Source organism: Chlorocebus sabaeus, chromosome 20 (genome assembly GCF_047675955.1).
Source record: "Chlorocebus sabaeus isolate Y175 chromosome 20, mChlSab1.0.hap1, whole genome shotgun sequence".
Classification (NCBI taxonomy): Eukaryota; Metazoa; Chordata; class Mammalia; order Primates; family Cercopithecidae; genus Chlorocebus; species Chlorocebus sabaeus.
In genome coordinates this window covers 47564770-47584158 of record NC_132923.1, presented here as the reverse complement: position 1 = coordinate 47584158, position 19389 = coordinate 47564770, and the positions used below count along the sequence as shown (strand labels likewise).

The following is a 19389-nucleotide window of genomic DNA, read 5'->3' as shown; positions in this document are numbered from 1 at the left end:
GATTGAGGAGGGGTGCTGTAGGAAGTTCAAGGCTGTCTCTCCTACCCTTTTAAGTGCCTCTTTCCTCGATATGATGTTAAAATCAAGTATTGTGATTGCCACCTGATTTTTGGTTCTTATGGAGGTGTTTTCTTCTGGGGATAGTTATTCAATTTTGTGTTCCTGCTTGGAGGATGAACGCTGGAGGGTTCTACTTGGCCATCTTGTTCCACCTCCCCCTCCTCTTATTTTTCTTGCTCAATATAGCACAAATCCATCTATTTTTCTCCATTCATATTGTATCATCTTAAGCTGTCATCTTCATCTTTTGCTTTAAATACTTACTAGAATACTATCTTTCTTGCTTCCACTTTCTGGCTTTCACTCTCTAATCAATTCTTTTCAAAGCAACAAGAGTGATCCTAAATCTAGCTGCTTTAAATACCCTCCTTAAGCTTCCATTAGATTTATATAAAATCCATACTTCTTGTAGGTTCATCATGATCTATTACTTTCTATTTCTCCAAACTCATCTTTTATATTTTCACCACTCCTATTAATATTCTTGCAAATCACAAACCCCTTCCTGTCCCCAGGTATCTACACTTGTGCTTCACTCTGCTTGCAGTACTTGCTGGTTCTTCACACAACTCATTTTCTTTAAGCCTCTGCATAAATGTCCAGTCTCCAAAAGGTTTTACCTGACTCTCCTTTCTCATGTTGCCCCTAAACCTAACACAATAAGAACATATTTGGTTTATTTTATCTTTACTTGTTTATTTGTCTTCTTATAATAAAATATAAACCTATAAAGTAGGAAGCTATCTGCCTTATCTGATGCCTAATTTCCAGCAACAAATATAGTGTATAGAACTTAGTAGCACATAATACATGCTTTTTTGCTTGAATAAAAGAAAAATTAATCAGAGTAAATCAGAGTATTTATTTTTTAACGCATTTATATCTCTCTGTAGCTTTAATGAAAATTCTAATTTGGTCACAGTAGCTTGGTGTTGCAGAATACCTTGTAGACTAGCATATTGAAATCCTACTAAGTCCATGACTATGGTTTGATAGAAAGAGCATATGACACTGAACATTTAAAAAAATCGTAAGAATAACAGAAGCTTACCAAGTGCAATGGCTCATGCCTGTAATTCATTTACTTTGGGATAGTGAGGTGGGAGGACTGCAGGAAGCCAAGAGTTCAAGACCAGTCTGAACAACATAGTGGGATACCATTGCTACCAAAAAAAAAAAAAAAAACAAAAAAAAAAACAACAAAAAAAAAAACAGCCAGGCATGTTGGCACATGCTTGAATTCTCAGCTATTCAGGGGGATTGTGTGAGCCCAGAAGTTTAAGAGTTTGCAGAGAGCTATGATTGCACCACTGCACTCCAGCCTAGGTGACAGAGTCAGACCCTCTTGAAAACAAAAATAATGGTAAATGACAACATATTGAGTCTCAAGGGCAGAAAATGGGAATATACAGGCAGCATTAACCTCTATCAATATTTCTATCCTTGTCCTAGACAGGGCTCTCAGAAACAAGCACGGTCCCAGACGCCATGCTTGTTTCTATTGATACCAGTTGTACATTTCTTTGCCTGGTGCAGGTATTTCCCAAAATTTCTCTCTAGAGATATTTCATTGGTATGAGCTTGATTTGTAATAAGCATTAAGTGAACATATTACAAAGGGTTCTATGAGCATAAAAGATGCTGAAGATAAAAAGTCCCCAGAGATAAAAATCTTTAACTGGCTTGTACCAAGATTGTACTTACTGTGACACTGTTTACCTCTTCATTAGGTGACAAAGCTAAAACTTCCAGCACCATCAGGGCATGTATGAGGTATTTCTTTCTACAATGAAAGTGTTTTGTCTTTGGCCAAAATGAACAGGGGCTCCTAGCTCATACTGAGGATGTGTTGGAAAACCAACTGGACTGTAAATTCCAGGAACAACCAAATAATTTCTGTTCTTACATCTTCACCCATGCAAAGACCAAGACCCTCAGGGAAGGAGTCAAGGTCACTGTGAATCGTGAGACTCTTCTTCCAAAATTATATTTCTGTGTAGTCTAATATGTGTTGGATATTTAATTATTATACAAGTTCTTAAGTAATATTGTGTCATTCCATACAGAAGCATGCACTGACAAATACTCATATCCCAAAGATAAATGTGTGTGCTTTAGTAATTATCTCCCATGACAGGGATTATGAATTCTTTTCTAAATACTCAAATATTATCAAGGATAGTGGAAGCTCCCAGATACGTGAAGACCTCATCATTGATAATAAAATCAGTAACTGGGTATGAAAACAGAATACATGGTCTTCTCAAGGGAAGTCCTATAAGATAAGCAGTTTTCTTAAGGAGATTATGTGGGAGTTTAGCCATGTTCAAAACAAATATTAAGTGATGAATCCTTGAGAATGCATGAAAAGCTTAAGAATTATGAATACATATTATCTGAGTTACTTTACTTCACCTATCTATGTATCCTATTTTTCCCTTAATTTGTGTTAATGTGAAATGATTTTCCCCTGACACCCCTGACTATGTTAGATGAAGGTAGGTATTTAAATTTTTAATGTTATGGCCTGGAGAACAATGGAATGAAGAGTAAATGTGGAAATGAAGTGATGATAGCAGAAATAAGTAGGGAGGGGTGTGTGTGTGTGTGTGTGTGTGTGTGTGTGTGTGTGTGTTAGAATCTTCATCTCATAAACCTGGATCCTACTGAGTTTGAACTTTATATAAATCTCTAATTCATGTCCTATCAGGGCTGGGGACTCTGGTGGTGACTTACGTGGATGCCATCAACAGTGGAGCAGTACCTTGTTTGGAGAACACAGTGATGACTCTGGCCCAGCGTGAGAATTCAGTGGCCTTGCAGAGGGCAGCCAACCACTACAACCAGCATATGGCCCAGTGAATGAGATTCCCCACAGACATGCTCCAGGAGCTGCTGGACATGCATATAGCTTGTGAGAGGGAAGCCACTGCAGTCTTCAGGGAGCCCTCCAGGGGTGAAAACCAGGAATTCCAGAAGAAGCTCATGGTACATTGTCTTAGCATTTTTGCTTCCCATTTTTGGACCATGGAATTATGTCTAGAATTTGACACATTGCTCCCATGGATTATCTCCTATTCATGGTAAAGAATTGTGAATTCTCATCACAGAGAGAGTTCTAGAGAACTTTATTTCCTTTATTTTTTAACCACAAAGTTTGGGACTTTTATTCAGGATTTGTCTGATCTGTCAAATTCATAATTGCCTCCTCCTATAGTGCATAGTAGCATGGTTCCAGAATGCCCCTAAGTCATTACTTACCTGTTGCTACTCTCTGTGTATGCATCCATTCCTAGGATCTTGATTTTCTTGGATGGAATCCCTTAACATGTCATTGCTTACTTTTATTTTGTTACTGAAGACAGAATTACAGGATGCTACAGCTGCTAAGGAACCATGAAGATTATATAGTGCAACCTCCGCATTTCCTGGATGAAGAATCTTCAGCACAGGGAAGTTAATATGAAGCTTTCCCTATGCCTTGCAGAGTGTTTTTAGAATTGAAAGTAAATTAAGTCTCTTGATTCTTGCTGCATTGCCTGTGCTGCTCCACTAAAATGTTCTCAAAAGGACCACAGTTAGACTGCCCATCAAATAAGATTGTTTGAAATTTCATCACTACATCCCTTTCTTCTGGTGACTTTCATCTACATTCCCCTTGCAGGAAATCCTAAAGAATAGGAAGGAGAATTTATGGCTGCAGAACGAACAGGTATCTGTTCAATATTGCAAGCTAAACTTAATCATCTCTTAAAGGCTCTAATGAAAAGATTTTCAGCAGAAAGGCTCTATATTCCTGGAGGACACAAACTCCACAGGGAAGCAAAGAAAAGAATCAAATGGGACTATTGGCTAGTGCCCAGGAAAGGAGTTAAGGTGAGTTATATGAGGAGCATGGGAAAGCTTACAGAATAGAGTCAAAGGGATCTCCTGAAAATCTGGAGCACAGTACCAGCTGTGGATAATACACAGAGCATGAGGACATATTATACTTTTAGCTTTTAATGGCCACCATTTGTGGTTAATTCCTGATGAGAGTAGAAATATTAACTCCCAAAAGAAAGAGTACAGGGAAAGAGAACAGAGTTCTTCATTTTTTCATCCAATGTTGTATCAGACATTCTGTCAAGTGCCAGTGATTGACAAGGTAATGTCAGAGTCTTTGCAGTCAAGACTGATCAAAGTGAGAGAGAATTGAATAAACAGACAATTGCATATAGAGTTATCATGCTTACAGTCCTGTGATGCTGGGCTGTCATAATAGAAGTATTAAGCATAATAACAATAATGCAAATAACATATGTTGAACAATTATTACCTGTGTGGCAGGCATAGTGTCACAGATGTTTTCATTTAATTCTTCAAAGAATGTTATGGAGCATCTACTCTTATTTCCCACATTTGATACATGTGAACTGGAAGGCTTGGGTAGCTTAAAGAACTTGCCTAGAGTTATATATCTAACAAGTGGCAGGGGAGAGTAGCAACAGAGTTTGGGGCTGCATTTCATACTGGGAAAGCGATCTAGGAAAACTTCCAGGAAGAAAAAGGTGATAGAAATTTTAAAATATTTGTACCTTACCTCAGTCTATTCAGGATGCTATAAAAAAATACCATAAAGTGGGTGACTTATAAACAATTGATATTCATTTCTTATAGTTCTGAGGCTGAGAAGCCAAAGACCAAGGCACCAGCAGGTTCAGTGTATGATGAGGGTGCACTTCCTGGTTCATCGATGGCACCTTCTCTCTGTGTCCTCACATGGCGGAAGTGAACTCTAGTCTCTCAGCCCCTTAGAGGAGCATTACTCTAATTCATGACAGCTCCACACTCGAGACCTAATCACTTCCCTAATGCCCCACCTTCTAATGCCATCATCCTGGGAATTAGGGTTCAACATATGAATTTGGGAGGACATATATATTCAGACCATAGTGTACGTGTGGTACAGATTGAGATGCCATCCAAGAGAACAAGCCCCAGATAAACATGCAAATATACAAAAGCATCAGAGATTTTAGATTGCACAATTGGACATAGTTCTGACTGGCTCGCACCTAGAGCAGGTGGAAGGAAGTAGTACAGGGAGAGGAACAATAGGAAGACAAAAAGCAGAAGACTGAGTTGGACTGTCATCACACTAAGGGGTTATCATGAATTATAAAGGATTTCTGAAGCATTATAAGCAGAAAGAAAAATGACATGGATGAACCTGACTGTAGAGAACAAATCTTCCTAGTGGAAATCTAAGTTATTTGTTCTATCTTGTTTCTTCAGGCAAATAAGTTCCTTCAGCATTTCCTGAAGTCACAATTGGCAGTAGAGGAATGCATCCTGCAGGCTGATAAAGCCCTGACCTATAGTAGTCAATCCACAATCCCTGCGGGAAAGCTTAAGGGATAATGCCCATGAACCCTAACAAAGGCATAGTCCCACAGGTCTTCTGTTTCTTGCTGTCTTTCCCTCAGCTCATTGGTTGAGTTCTCTGCCACTTTCAGACTTCCCATCTGACTCCTAATAGTGGCCTATCCTCTCTGTGGTCTGTAAGTAATACATTTCCCCTGTATTATGCACTTTGGTTTCACCTCCTCATTACATCTTACCTCCCTGACAGACCCAACCCAACTCACCCCTACGCTCAACCCACTGAGGGCTCCCCTAGAAAGTGGCTATCTTGGCTTATGACTACTCTCAGCAGTGAATAGTCAAGGTCAAATTAGAGAGATACCAAACAACAAAAATCAGAGAGAAAGCAGAGCAAGACGGTCAGTTTGAACCCACCAGAGACCATTGCCCCTACCTAGCAACACCAAATTAAACAGCTATCCATATGAGAAAGCACCTTCAAAAGAACCAGAAATCATGTGAATGATCACAGTGCCTGGTATTAAAATCATACCAAGGAAAGAGACACTGAAGAGGGTAGGAAGGATAATCGTTAACTGCTGACATCAACCCTTCCCCATCCCCAGCAGTGGCTATGTGGCACAGAGAGAGAATCTGTGTGCCTGGGAAAGAGAGAGTACACACAGCCCTAAAGAAAAGGACAAAAGCTTGGCTGGATTTCCCACTAGCTGACTGAAGAGCCATTGGGCCTTGTGTAAACATCAACAGTAACCGGACAGTAGTTGCTGCTGGTCTTGAGCAAGATTCAGTGCTATGCTGGCTTCAGGTTTGACCTAGTGCAATCCCAGTGGTGGTGATAAGGATGTTTGTGTCACTCTTCCCACGACTCCAGACAGCTCAGCATGGAAAGAGATATTCCATTTGTTTGGGAAAGTAAGAGAAGAGAACAGAAGTATTTGCTGGGTAATCCATGAAATTGTACTGGATCTTACCTACAGCCACCAAAGCAGTAATGGAGGAGTTTTCTCTTGACCGGTTTGTTGGACTTGCACCAGGGGTGCCTGATATGGTTTGGCTGTCTCCCCACCAAAATCTCAGCTTGAATTCTATCTCCCAGAACTCCCATGTGTTGTGGGAGGGACCAAGGGTGAGGTAATTAAGTCATGGGGTCTGTCTTTCCAGTGCTATTCTCATAATATGAATAAGTCTCATGAGATCTGATGGGTTTATCACAGGTTTTCGCTTTTGCTTCCTCCTCATTTTCTTTTGCTGTCTCCATGTAAGAAGTGCCTTTTGCCTCCCACTATGACTCTGAGGCCTCCCCAGTCATGTGGAACTGTAAGTCCAAGTAAACCTCTTTTTCTTCCCAGTCCTGGGTATGCCTTTATCAGTAGCATGAAAATGAACTAATACAGTAAATCGGTACCAGTAGAGTGAGGGGTTGCTGAAAAGATATGCCAAAATGTAGAAGTGACTTTGGAACTGGGTAACAGGTAGAGGTTGGAACAGTTTCAAGGGCTCAGAAGTAGACAGAGAAATGTGGGAAAGTTTGGAACTTCCTAGAGACTTGTTGAATGGCTTTGCCCAAAAGGCTGATAGTCATATGGACAATAAGGTCCAGGCTGAAGTGGTCTCAGAGGAACTCAAAAGAGATGAGGAACTTGTTGGGAACTGGAGTAAAGGTGATTCTTGTTATGTTTTAGCAAAGAGACTGGCAGAATTTTGCCCCTGCCCTAGAGGTTTGTGGAACTTTGAACTTGAGAGAGATGATTTAGCGTATCTGGTGGAAGAAATTTCTAAGCAACAAAGCATTCAAGAGGCGACTTGAGTACTGTTAAAGGCATTCAGTTTTATAAGGGAAGCAGAGCATAAAAGTTTGCAAAATTTGCAGCCTGACTGTGATAGAAAGAAAAACCCCATTTTCTGGGGAGAAATTCAAGCCTGCTGCAGAAATTTGTGTAAGTAGCAAAGAGCCTAATGTTAATCCCCAAGACCATGGGGAAAATGTCTCCAGCCCATGTCAGAGACCTTCGCAGCAGCCCCTCCCGTCACAGGCCTGGAGGCCCAGAAGGAAAAAGTGGTTTCTTGGGCCAGGCCCAGGGTCCCCATACTGTATGTAGCTCCTCAAACCCTGCAACAGCCCTTGTAATACCCCAATATTGGGCGAACAAAAACCCAACAGGGAATGCAGGCTAATTCAGGACCTGTGCCTCATTCATGAGGCTGTGTTTCCTATACACCCCGTGGTTCCCAATCTGTATACCCTGCTAGCTCAAATACCTGAGGAAACTAAAAGGTTCACAGTCCTGGACCTAAAAGATGCCTTCTTCTGCGTACCATTACACCTGACTCCCAGTATTTGCTTACATTTGAGGATCCTTCTAACCAAATCACCAATTTAATCTGGTTGGTGTTACTTCAGGGGTTCCGAGACAGCCCTCACTTGTTTGGGGAGGCATTATCAAGAGACCTCTCTGAGTTCCTTTACTCTCAGGTTAAAGTTTTGCAACATGTGGATGACCTTCTCCTCTGTGCTCCAAATGAGGAAATCTCTCAGGACGGCACTAAGGCTCTTCTTAATTTTTCTGGCTAATCGAGGATATAAAGTTTCAAAATCTAAAGCTCAGTTCTGTCAGACTTCAGTGAAGTACCTAGGCCTGGTGTTGTCAGAGAGAACCAGGGCATTGGGCAAAGCAGGATTAAACCCATCTTCTCCCCTGCCCACCAGCCCCTGCCCCACCCTCAAGCAACTGCAAGGCTTCTTAGGCATTATAGGATCCTCCAGACTATGGATACCTGGGTATGGTGAAATAGCTTGTTCCTTACATCACCTATAAAGGAGACTCAGGCAGCTAAAACTCACTGTCTAATTTGTGAACTGCAGGCTAGAAAGGCCTCTGACCAACTAAAACAAGCTTGCTTAAGGCACCAGCCTTTAGTCTCCCCATGGAGAAAACATTTAATCTTTATGTGTCAGAAAGAAAGGGAATGGTACTAGGAGTTCTAACACAGGCCCAGGGCTCAGCCCAGCAGCCTGTAGGCTTCCTGAGTAAGGAACTAAATTTGGTAGCCAAAGGATGGCCAGCCTGACTCCTGGTAATCACAGCAGTAGCCTTGCTGGTACCAGAAGCAACTAAGTTAATCATGAGGAATAACTTAATCATTTGTACCCCACATAATGCGGCAGGACTACTGCCTTCTAAGGGAAGTCTCTGGCTAACAGACAACTGCCTCCTCAGGTATCAAGCTCTGTTATTAGAAAATCTTCAGTTCAATTAAGAATCTGTCCCTCCCTGATTCCAGTCACCTTCCTCCCAGAGGAATCTGGGAAGCTTGAACATGACTGGAAACAAATAGTATTACAAACCTATGCGGCCACAGAAGACCTCAAGGAAACCCCCTTAGAGAACCCAAGCTGGATTCCCTTTGCAGATGGAAGCTTTTTGGTAGAACAAGGAACCCATAAAGCAAGGTATGCAATAGTTACTCTGAATGATATTGTTGAGAGCATACCTCTCCACTCAGGTACAAGAGCTTAACTAGCCAAACTAATCACCCTCACAAAGGCATTCGAATTAAGCAAAGGAAAAACAGTTAACACTTATACTGATTCTAAGTACACTTTCCTAGTCCTACATATCCATGGCACTATCTGGAAAGAGAGGAACTTCCTCACAGCTAATGGGTCTCCTATTAAATACCATCAGGAAGTGAATAGTTTTCCTCCCATGGAAAGTGGCAGTAATTCATTGTAAAGGCCACCAGAGAGGGCTAGATAAAATAACTGAGAGAAATAGGCTGGTGCACTGAGCAGCTAAATCAGCAGCAAGGGGGCCCCAGATCTCTGACCCACTTGAATCCCCACTAATCTGGGAAGGCCCCATCAGAGAAATAAAACTTCAATATTCTTCTCTGAAAATAGAAGGGGCCACCTCTCAGGGATGTATCTTTCAGTCCTCAGGATGGCTACAGTTGGAGGACGGCAAGCTTCATCTACTGACTGCCAACCAGTGGAAAGTTCTTAAAAGGACAAAACCTATCAACTGGCCCAGAGATTGTTCTTAGGAAAAAAAAAACTGATACAAATGGCTAAATAGGTTGTTAAGGCTTGTGAGACCTGCCTTAGAAACAATCCTCTTAACTGACAGCTTCTTCCCTCAGGAACCCAAAGTATAGGAGGCTACCCAGGGGAAGACTGGCAAATGGATTTCACTCATATGCCAAAAGCAAGGGGCATCCAGTACCTCCTAGAATGGATAGATGCTTTCACTAACTGGGTAGAAGCATTTCCATGTCAAACAGAGAGAGCCTCTAAGGTAACAAAAGTACTAATCAATGAGATAATTCCTTGCCTTGGACTCCCTAACTGCCTCCAGAGGAATAATGGTCCCTTGCTCAAGGCGGCTGTCACCCAAGGGTTCTCAAAGGCACTAGGCACACAGTACCATCTTCATTGTGTCTGGAAACCACAATCCTCAGGAAAGGTAGAAAAGACAAATGATACTATCAAAGGCACCTCAGGAAACTATCTTAGGAGACTCACCTCCACTGGATTACCCTTCTCCCCATAGCCCTACTGTGTATTAGACACACTCCTTCAACACTAGGTTTGTGTCCCTTCAGAATGATGTGTGGACACTCTTTTCTCACCAATGATTTCTTGCTGGACCAAGAAACCTTTGATTTAATTAAACACATAACCTTTTTGGCCCATTTCCAATAGGAACTGAAACAACGGTCAGGGGCCCAATCCCGGGCCACCTCTATTCAATCCAGGGGACCTAGTGCTAGTAAAGGTACTTCCTTCCCTCTCTCCCTCTATAGGTCCAGGTTGGGAGAGACCTTTCACTGTACTTCTTTCTACTCCTATGGCAGTGAAGGTCACTGGAATAGACTCTTGAATTCATTATACTGGAGTAATGGCCTGGAAAGCCAATGGAGTCACCTGAGGTGACTCTGTCAAACCAAAAGAGCACCCAAAGTACCAATGTGAAGAGATTGGTGACCTCAAGCTAAAAATCAAAAAAGATAAGTGTTAATAATTAACCTTCCATGGATATCCTCTTTATAGTCTTTCCCATGCTGCTGTTCTCACCTTTGTTACTGTTCCATACCATGAGGCACAATATTTTTTTCAGAATGATTAGTATATTTCACTTCTTATCGCTGTAATATTTGGCACTAGATTCATTCCTTATATAATACACATGTTTAACCCATGCATACTTAACCTTATAAAACTTACTTTTTTTCTCTCACCTAGAGGCTATCAAACTCCGAACGGTCAGGCAATCGAACCTCAGATTAATGGCTCCCTTCTGCTGGGCACCCCTAGATAGACCTCTTCTGGGAGAAATCTGACTTCTGTCTTCCCTGAAACAATGCCCCTTGTTAGCAGGAAGTAGCTAAGATTGGCCATTGTCCATAGTCTAATGGCAGTTAGATGTGCATCTTCAGAGTGGGGAAATGATGCAGACAGGAGACAGGGAAATACTGGGTAGAAGAGGGTGGTTCCCCAGCAAAGACCCTGCCCTCAAGCCTGAAAAACCAAGGCCCTAAATGAGAACAGGCATTCTGTTTTTGCAACAAAAAGTTTCCTTTTGGCCTACCACACTCCCCTGTTCTGTACCCATATAAACCTCAAATCCCCATTCCACAAGGAGACATATAGGAGAGCAGAATGGCAGAACAGCAGGGCAGAGAGGAGAAGGAGCATCTGAATATCGAGAGGAGTTTAGGTGAAAATGGTTGGAGAGATTGGCCACTAGACAGGCAAACTCCAGAAGAAGATTATCTTCCCACTCCATCCCCTTTCCAGCTCCCCATCTATCCCACTGAGAGCCACCTCCACCACTCAATAAAACCCCCGCGTTCATCATCCTCAAGTCTGTGTGTGACCTGATTCTTCCTGGACAATGGACAAGGACCTGAGTACAAAGGGGGCACTAAGCTGGTTAAAATTTAAGCCATCTGCAGATGGCAAAGCTAAAAAAAGTGCACTGTAACACACACCCATTTGGACTTTAGGAGTCACAGGCACCCACCCCTAGATACTAACATGGGGCTGGAACCCTAAAGCACACACCCCAGCTTCTGCTCCTGCCTGCCTGCATGCTCCTGTTCTTGTAAAGGGATTGAGCACATATGATGGCTGAAAAGATGAGACACACCCTGTCATACATCCTGTGATGGGGCTCAGGGGACTCTCCCATTTCACTACTGGACACTGGCTCTGAGCTGACATTGATTGCAAGGGACTCAAAACGTTATTGTGGTCTTCCACTTAAAGTAGGAGCTTATGGAGGTCAGGTAATTAATGAAGTTTTAGCTCAGCTCCAACCTACAGTGGGTCTGGTGGGTCCCTGGACTCATCCTGTGGTCATTTACCCAGTTTCAGAATGCATAATTGGCAAAGACATACTTAGCTACTAGCAGAACCACCACATTGCCTCCATGAATGGTAGAGTGAGGGCTCTTATGGTGTGAAAGACCAAATGGACGCCATTAGAGCTACCTCTACCTAGAAAAATAGTAAATAAAAAACAATATTGCATCCCTGGAGAAACTGCAGAGATTAGTGCCACAATTAAGATCTTGAAAAATGCAGTGGTGGTGATTCCCTCCACATCCCCATTCAACTTGCCACTTGGCCTGTGCAGAAAACAGATGAATCTTGGAGAATGACATTGGATTATTGTATGTTTAACCAAGTCGTGACTCCAATTGCAGCTGCTGTACCAGAGTTGGTTTCATTGTTTGAGCAAATTAACACATCTCTTGGTACCTGGTATGTAACCATTGATTTGGCAAATGCCTTTTTCTCCATTCCTGTCCATAAAGCCCATAAGCAGCAAATTGCCTTCAGTTGACAAGGCCAGCAATATACCTTTACTGTCCAACTGAGAGGCATATCAACTCTCTGGCTTTGTGTCATAATCTTGTTTGGAGTGATCTTGATTGCTTTTGTCTTCCACAAGATACGACACTGGTCCATTACTTTGATGACATTATGCTGATTGGATCCAGTGAGCAAGAAGTAGCAATCACACTGAACTTACTGAGGCCTGTTGAGATATTTCTTCTAAGGTGAAGGATACGTTTCTGCATTTGGCACCTCCTACAACCAAGAATGAGGTACAATCTTTAGTGGGCCTATTTGGATTTTGGAGGCAACACATTTCTCATTTGGGTGTATTACTCTGCCCCATTTATCAAGTGACCTGAAAGGCTGCCAGTTTTGAGTGAGGACCAGAACAGGAGAAGGCTTGGCAATGGGTCCAGGCTGCTGTGCAAGCTGCTCTGCCACTTAAGCCATATGACCTAGCATAGTGCTAGAGGTGTCAGTGGCAGATAGGGATGCTGTTTGAAGCCTTTGTCAGGTCTCCATAGGTGAATCACAGTGGAAGCCTCTAGGATTTTGGAGGAAGGCTTTGCCATCTTTTGCAGATAACTACTCTCCTTCTGAAAGGCAGCTCTTGGCCTGTTACTGAGCTTTGGTGGAAACTGAACATTTGACTATGGGTCATCAAGTCACCATGTGACCTGAACTGCCCATCATGAACTGGGTGCTTTCTGACCCATCTAGCCATAAAATGAGTAGTACACAGCGTCATTCCATCATCAGATGGAAGTGGTATATTCGTGATCAGGCTCAAGCAGGTCCTGAAGGCACAAGTAAGTTACAAGAGGAAGAGGCTGAAATGCCCATGGTCACCACTGCTGCCACCCTGCCTTCTCTCCCCCAGCCTGCACTGATGACCTCATGGTGAGTTCCCTATGATCAGCTGACGGAAGAGAAGACAAGGGCATGGTTTACAGATTCTGCACGATGTGCAGGCACCACCAGAAAGTGGACAGCTGCAGCATTATAGCCTCTTTCTAGCACTAGAGCCCCTTTCAATCCCTGAAGGACAGTGGTGAAGGGACATCCTCCCAGTGGGCAGAAAATTAAGCAGTGCAGCTGGTATGCACTTTGCATGGAAGGAGAAATTGCCAGATAAATGATTGTATACTGATTGATGAGCTATAGCCAGTGATTTGGCTAGATGATCAGGGACTTGGAAGAAGCATGATTGAAAAATTGATGCCAAAAATATTGGGGGAACAGGTATGTGGATGGATCTCTCTGAGTGGTCAAAAACTGAAGATATGTGTATCTCATGTGAGTGCTCACCAATGGGTGACCTCAGCAGAGGGAGATTTTAATAATCAAGTGGATAGGATGACTCATTCTGTGGACACCACTCAGCCTCTTTCCCCAGCCACCCTGTCATTGCTTAATGGGCCCATGAAAAAAGTGGCCATGGTATCAGGGATAGAGGTTATGCATGGGCTCAGCAACATGGACTTTCACTCACCAAGGCTGACCTGGCTATGGTCACCACTGAGTGTCCAACTTGCCAGTGGCAGAGACCAACACTGAGCCCTCGATATGGCACCATTCCTCAGGGTGATCAGCTGGCTGCTTGGTGGCAGGTTGATTATATTGAACCTCTTCTATCATGAAGAGGGCAGTGGTTTGTCCTCACCGGAATACACTTACTCAAGATATGGGTTTGCCTATCCTGCACACAATGCTTCTGCCAAGAATACCATCAGCGGACTCATGGAATGTCTTAACCACTGTCATGGTATTCCATATAGTATTGCCTCTGACCAAGGCACTGAGTTTGTGGCTAAAGAAGTGCAGCAGTGGGCTCATGCTCATGGAATTTCCTGGTTTTGCGATGTTCTCCATCATCTTGAAGCAGCTGGATTGATAGAACGGTGGAATGGCATCCTGAAGTAACAATTACAATGCCAACTAGGTAACTATACTTTGCAGGACTGGGGCAAAGTTCTCCAGAAAGCCATGTATGCTCTGAGTCAGCGTCCAATATATAGTACTGTTTCTCCCATAGCCAGGATTGACAGGTCCGGGAATCAAGGGGTGGAAGTGGAAGTGGTACCACCTACCATCACCCCTAGTGACCCACTAGCAACATTTTTGCTTCCTGTTCCCGTGACATTACCTTCTGCTGACCCAGAGGTCTTTGTTACAGAGGGAGGAATGCTGTTGCCAGGAGACACAACAGCGATTCCATTAAATTGGAAGTTAAGATTGTCACCTGGACACTTTGGGCTCCTTCTACCTCTGAGTCAACAGGCTAAGAAGGGAGTTACAGTGTGGGCTGGGGAAATTGGGCCAGACTATCAAGATGAAATCAGTTTACTACTCCACAAGAGAGGTAAGGAAGAGTATGCATGTGAGATCCTTTAGGGGAATCTCTTAGGATTATCATGCCCAGTGATTAAGGTCAATGGGAAACTACAACAGCCCAATTCACACAGGACTACAAATTGCCTAGACCCTTCAGGAATGAAGGTTTGGGTCACTTCACCAGGTAAAAAACAACGACCTGCTGAGGTGCTTGCTGAACACAAAGCAAATACAAAATGGGTAGTAGAAGAAGGTAGTCATCAATACTAACTACTACCACGTGACCAGTTGTAGAAATGAGGACTATAGTTGTCATGAGTATCTCCTTATTTTGTTAAGTATGTGGTTGTACATGTGTATACTTGTACTAATAAAATATCTTCATTTTATTTCCTTTTTATCATTTGTCATGTGACATAAGATTTATTGACTTCATATCAGCATTTAAGTGTTGTTAACTTTGTGTAGTAGTATTTGGATTGGGGATTGGTGTGTTTCCCATTGTACAAAGGATAGTTAGTTGTATTATATTAGGTGTAATTATGAACTTACTATTTTCTTTATTTAAAAAATATGTGTGATTTCAGGAGATATGTATGCATTCAAGTTGACAAGGGATGGACTTGTGATGGTTAATACTGAGTGTCAACTTGATTGGATTGAAGGATGTAAAGTATTGATCCTGGGTGTGTCTGTAAGGGTGTTGCCAAAGGAGATTAACATTTGAGTCAGTGGACTAGGAGAGGCAGACCCGCCCTCCATCTGGTTGGGTACCATCTAATCAGCTGCCAGCATGGCTAGGATAAAAGCATTCAGAGGAACATGGAAGGACTAGACTAGCTAAGTCTTCTGGCGTCCATCTCCCTCACGTGCTGGATGGTTTCTGCCCTTGAACATTGAACTCCAAGTCCTTCAGCTTTTAGACCCTTGGGCCTACACCACTGGTTTGCCAGTGGCTCTCAGGCCTTCGGCCACAGACTGAAGGCTGTACTGTCAACTTCCCTACTTTTGAGGTTTGGGACTCGGACTGGACTTTTTACTCCTCTGCTTGCACACGGCCTATTGTGGGACTTCACCTTGTGATTGTGTGAGCCAATACTCCTTAATACTCCACATATCCCTTTCATATATATGTGTATCCTATTAATCCTGTCCCTCTGGAGAATGCTGACTTTCATTTACTGAGTGTTTTAAATATTCTTTGCTCTCAATATGCTAACATAACAGGGGAAAACTTAAAATGGAAGTATTCTCTTTGTCTTCTAAGGCCAATAACTTCTATTAGAACTTAAAATTAATAAATCTGTTTTGTTATTTATTAGTATTCAGTACCAATTTACATTTATAATTCATAAAAATTTTCTTAGTCATTACAGAATTTGATTAAAAAAATAATAATCCTGGCTAGGCGAAGTGGCTCATGCCTGTAATCCGAGCACTTTGGGAGGCCGAGGCAGGCAGATCACTAGGTCGGGAGATCGAGACCATCCTGGCTAACACAGTGAAACCCCGTCTCTACTAAAAAAAAAATACAAAAATATTAACCAGGCGTGGTGACGGGCGCCTGCAGTCCCAGCTACTTAGGAGGCTGAGGCAGGAGAATGGCGTGAACCTGGGAGGCAGAGCTTGCAGTAAGCTGAGATTGCACCACCGCACTCCAGGCTGGGTGACAGAGTGAGACTCTGTCTCAAAAAAAAAAAAAAAAAAAAAAAAAATCTTTCTAGGTATCACCATTATACACATATAACCAGTAAGGAAACATACTCAGAGTTTAAGCATACAACTAGTGCATGGCAGAGCTAGGACTCAAACTCATGTCTTCCAACTTCAGCATCTATGCATGAAAAGGGCTTGATGAAAGAAGCAACTTTGGGAACATACACAAATTTAAATTATTTCTATTACTTTTAATAAGTTAAAATGATCCTATATATTTCAAAACGTCTAATTAAAACATTTTGATAATGTCTTTAAAATATACCATCTATGATTCAAATATTGTTCATAAACAAAATTAATGATTAATCTGTGGTTCATTTTTAATATATACATTATTAACTCATAATCAAAGTGAATTACAGTCCTACTCTAAAAAATTCAGCGACAAATACATTTATCATTAAAGAAAAAATTTCTCAAAGTTGTTCTTTTAGCTAATTATTAATAAGATCTTGAAAGTAAACTTTTTCAATTCTACCAGGTTGATATGTAATAATACATCAGGTTGGGGAAGTATTTTGAGTACAGCATTATCTTTACTCATAAACTCTTACGTTAGCATATGGAAAATTACATTTAAGAAGACCTTCCTCCCTGCCCCCGTCAGCAATTGATAACTGTGTTACAAAGATTTCTTCCACTGTTATTCCAAAATATAAACCTGGTTTATAACCAACAAGAACTTGAGAGAGAGAATGGGGGGTTATTACTGTTATGCAAATGGAGATTCGATCTTGATTCTCAGAATGTGTTTCTATAAAGCAGACAATTACATTAGGTGTGAAAGTACCACGCTGGGTTTTTTGCACTGAGCAGAAGTATGCCCTGAATTTTAGGGACCACAAAATAAACCCAGAGACTGTTTCACTAATTAAGGAACCATATGCTCATATATCACTGCAAAGAAGAGGTCAAAATATTTTCTAATTCTCATTGTAACTTTTTTGTGACACGTGGGTCATTTGAAACATGTGGATATTTTTCTAGTTCTTTCTCATTACTGATTCCTAGCTTAATTTACTGTGCCCAAAGATATACTCTATATGACTTCACCCCTTGGAAATTTGTGGAGAATTTATTTTAAGGCTCTGATATTTATGTATATAAGAATTCAGAAATATTTTGTCTTTCTCTTGAATTAAAACATTTATCATTTTGAAATGATTCTCTTTATCTCTTTTCTCTTCTCCTGTGTATCTTCTTCCCCTCCTGCTTCTCCTTTCATCCTCTCTCTTCCTTCTCCTTTCACATACTATACATATATTGCCCTAGACAAAGCAAAAGAGGTTGACTTTTAATTTACAAAAAATGCTAATCCAATTGCTCTGAAAGAAAGTTGGATGATTACAAAAACTATGTCAATCTCATTTTTAAAAAACAGCATATATTTCATGTGACTCCATGTGACGGGCGCATTCAGGTAGTGGGAACTCAATGACACCGCCAGTTTGCTGTGGCACACAGTTCTTTCTTGTGGATGAGGATGTGTCTGCTAACCACCAAATATCTTCACTTATCAATATCACAGGGGATACCACTGGGAAGACTGCTTTATATGACCTGTCCTAACACCATTTTTCTGTTAGTTTGATCTGGGTTTTTCCTTCCCACAGCAGGTTCAATATTACACTAAACTTCATTCAGGACAAAAGGATTCTTCCCGAGCACAGAAAGGCAGGAATATGGTATTAGGGTTTCAACACCAGTTGATGGACTGGCTATTGCCCTAAATGCTGCTATCCATGACTAGAGCATTTGTTACGTTTATCTTTCTGAACAGATATTGATCAATGGCTATTTTCCTACCAACAATAGAAAACACATGTTTATTGAGCCCTCTTCGTCTGCCAGCATTATAGAAGTGTGTATCCCCAATTTGATATAATCGTCCTGTCTAAACTTTTAAGTAAGGAGCCAAATTGGATGACACAGATGGTCATTGCTCAAAGGAAGCTGAAATACTCCTGTCATTTGTATGTTCATAAACACTTGCAAAATACTTCCTAAGACTTCTCTAATCCTCAGGATGACTTCATGGACAGATATTATAATTAAGAGCTTCTAATAGAGGGAATTGAAGTTTAGAGATGTTAAGTAATTTATTCAAGTTCCCTTCAGTGGTGGTAGAGTAGGGTGCCAGGGCATAGTGGAAAGGGCATGGTGTCAGAGTTCTGAATTCAGGTTCCACCATCTCCATCATTTCCTAACTGTGTTACCTTGGACAGGTTTCTTAAATATATCTGAGCCTGTTTCTGTTGTGTCTTGGCTTTGATATGGGGTTCTTGATGGTTATAAATTAACTAATGAGTGTGGAAGTGTCTGGAACCTGAAAAGTGTTGTCAGAGTGTGAGTCACTATTATTTAATCTTTAGGTAAGTGATGACAGTGTCACAGACCACATTTCAAGTCAGCAGAACTGGTTCTAAGTAGCAAGTGCTCCACGAATTTGAGTGTGTTACTTGAGCTCTCTGGGTATCTGTCCTCTCAGTTGTAAAATATGTATTATAATGCAACCTTTTATATTATGAATATTGACCAACACAACAGAGGTGAGGTGTGGAGCATGGCTCACAGGAGGCACTTGATGAATGTCAAGGCTCCTCTTCCTGACTTCCGACCACTGTCTGTAAGGACATCACCATCTACTCAGGAGAGCACTGCGTGGCTTAGTATAACACAGAACAGCTGTAATGGACTATGCACTATTGCATGGGTGAGAAATCTTACATAGAGTGGTGTATATCATACATATCAGAGCCTTTTTCAGGTCACAAAGCTAATGGCAGAGTTGAGAGTTGAACTCCATTCTGATTTCAAATCCAGTACTTTTGTACAGTATTACAGTAATCTCAGTAACAGCATTCTTTTTACTATCTTTGCACTATAGAAGTAATTCATATCAAGGGCACGTCACTATGTATAGATAGCATTGCTAGTGCAGTTGAATCAAACCTGAATTGTTCTGCATCACAAATAGCCAGTATGAGTTTAAGCACAGAAAAGGTTTCTTTGTATATCTTCGAATATTCACTGCAACAGAATCACAGAAATTATTTGGTTTCTGT

At 41.6% G+C, this 19389-nt stretch overlaps 1 pseudogene; it reads left to right on the top strand.

Moving 5' to 3' along the window:
- The first annotated feature begins 7916 nt into the window (after positions 1-7916).
- Positions 7917-14665, top strand: LOC140709303 (uncharacterized; annotated as a pseudogene).
- Positions 14666-19389: the final 4724 nt, after the last annotated feature.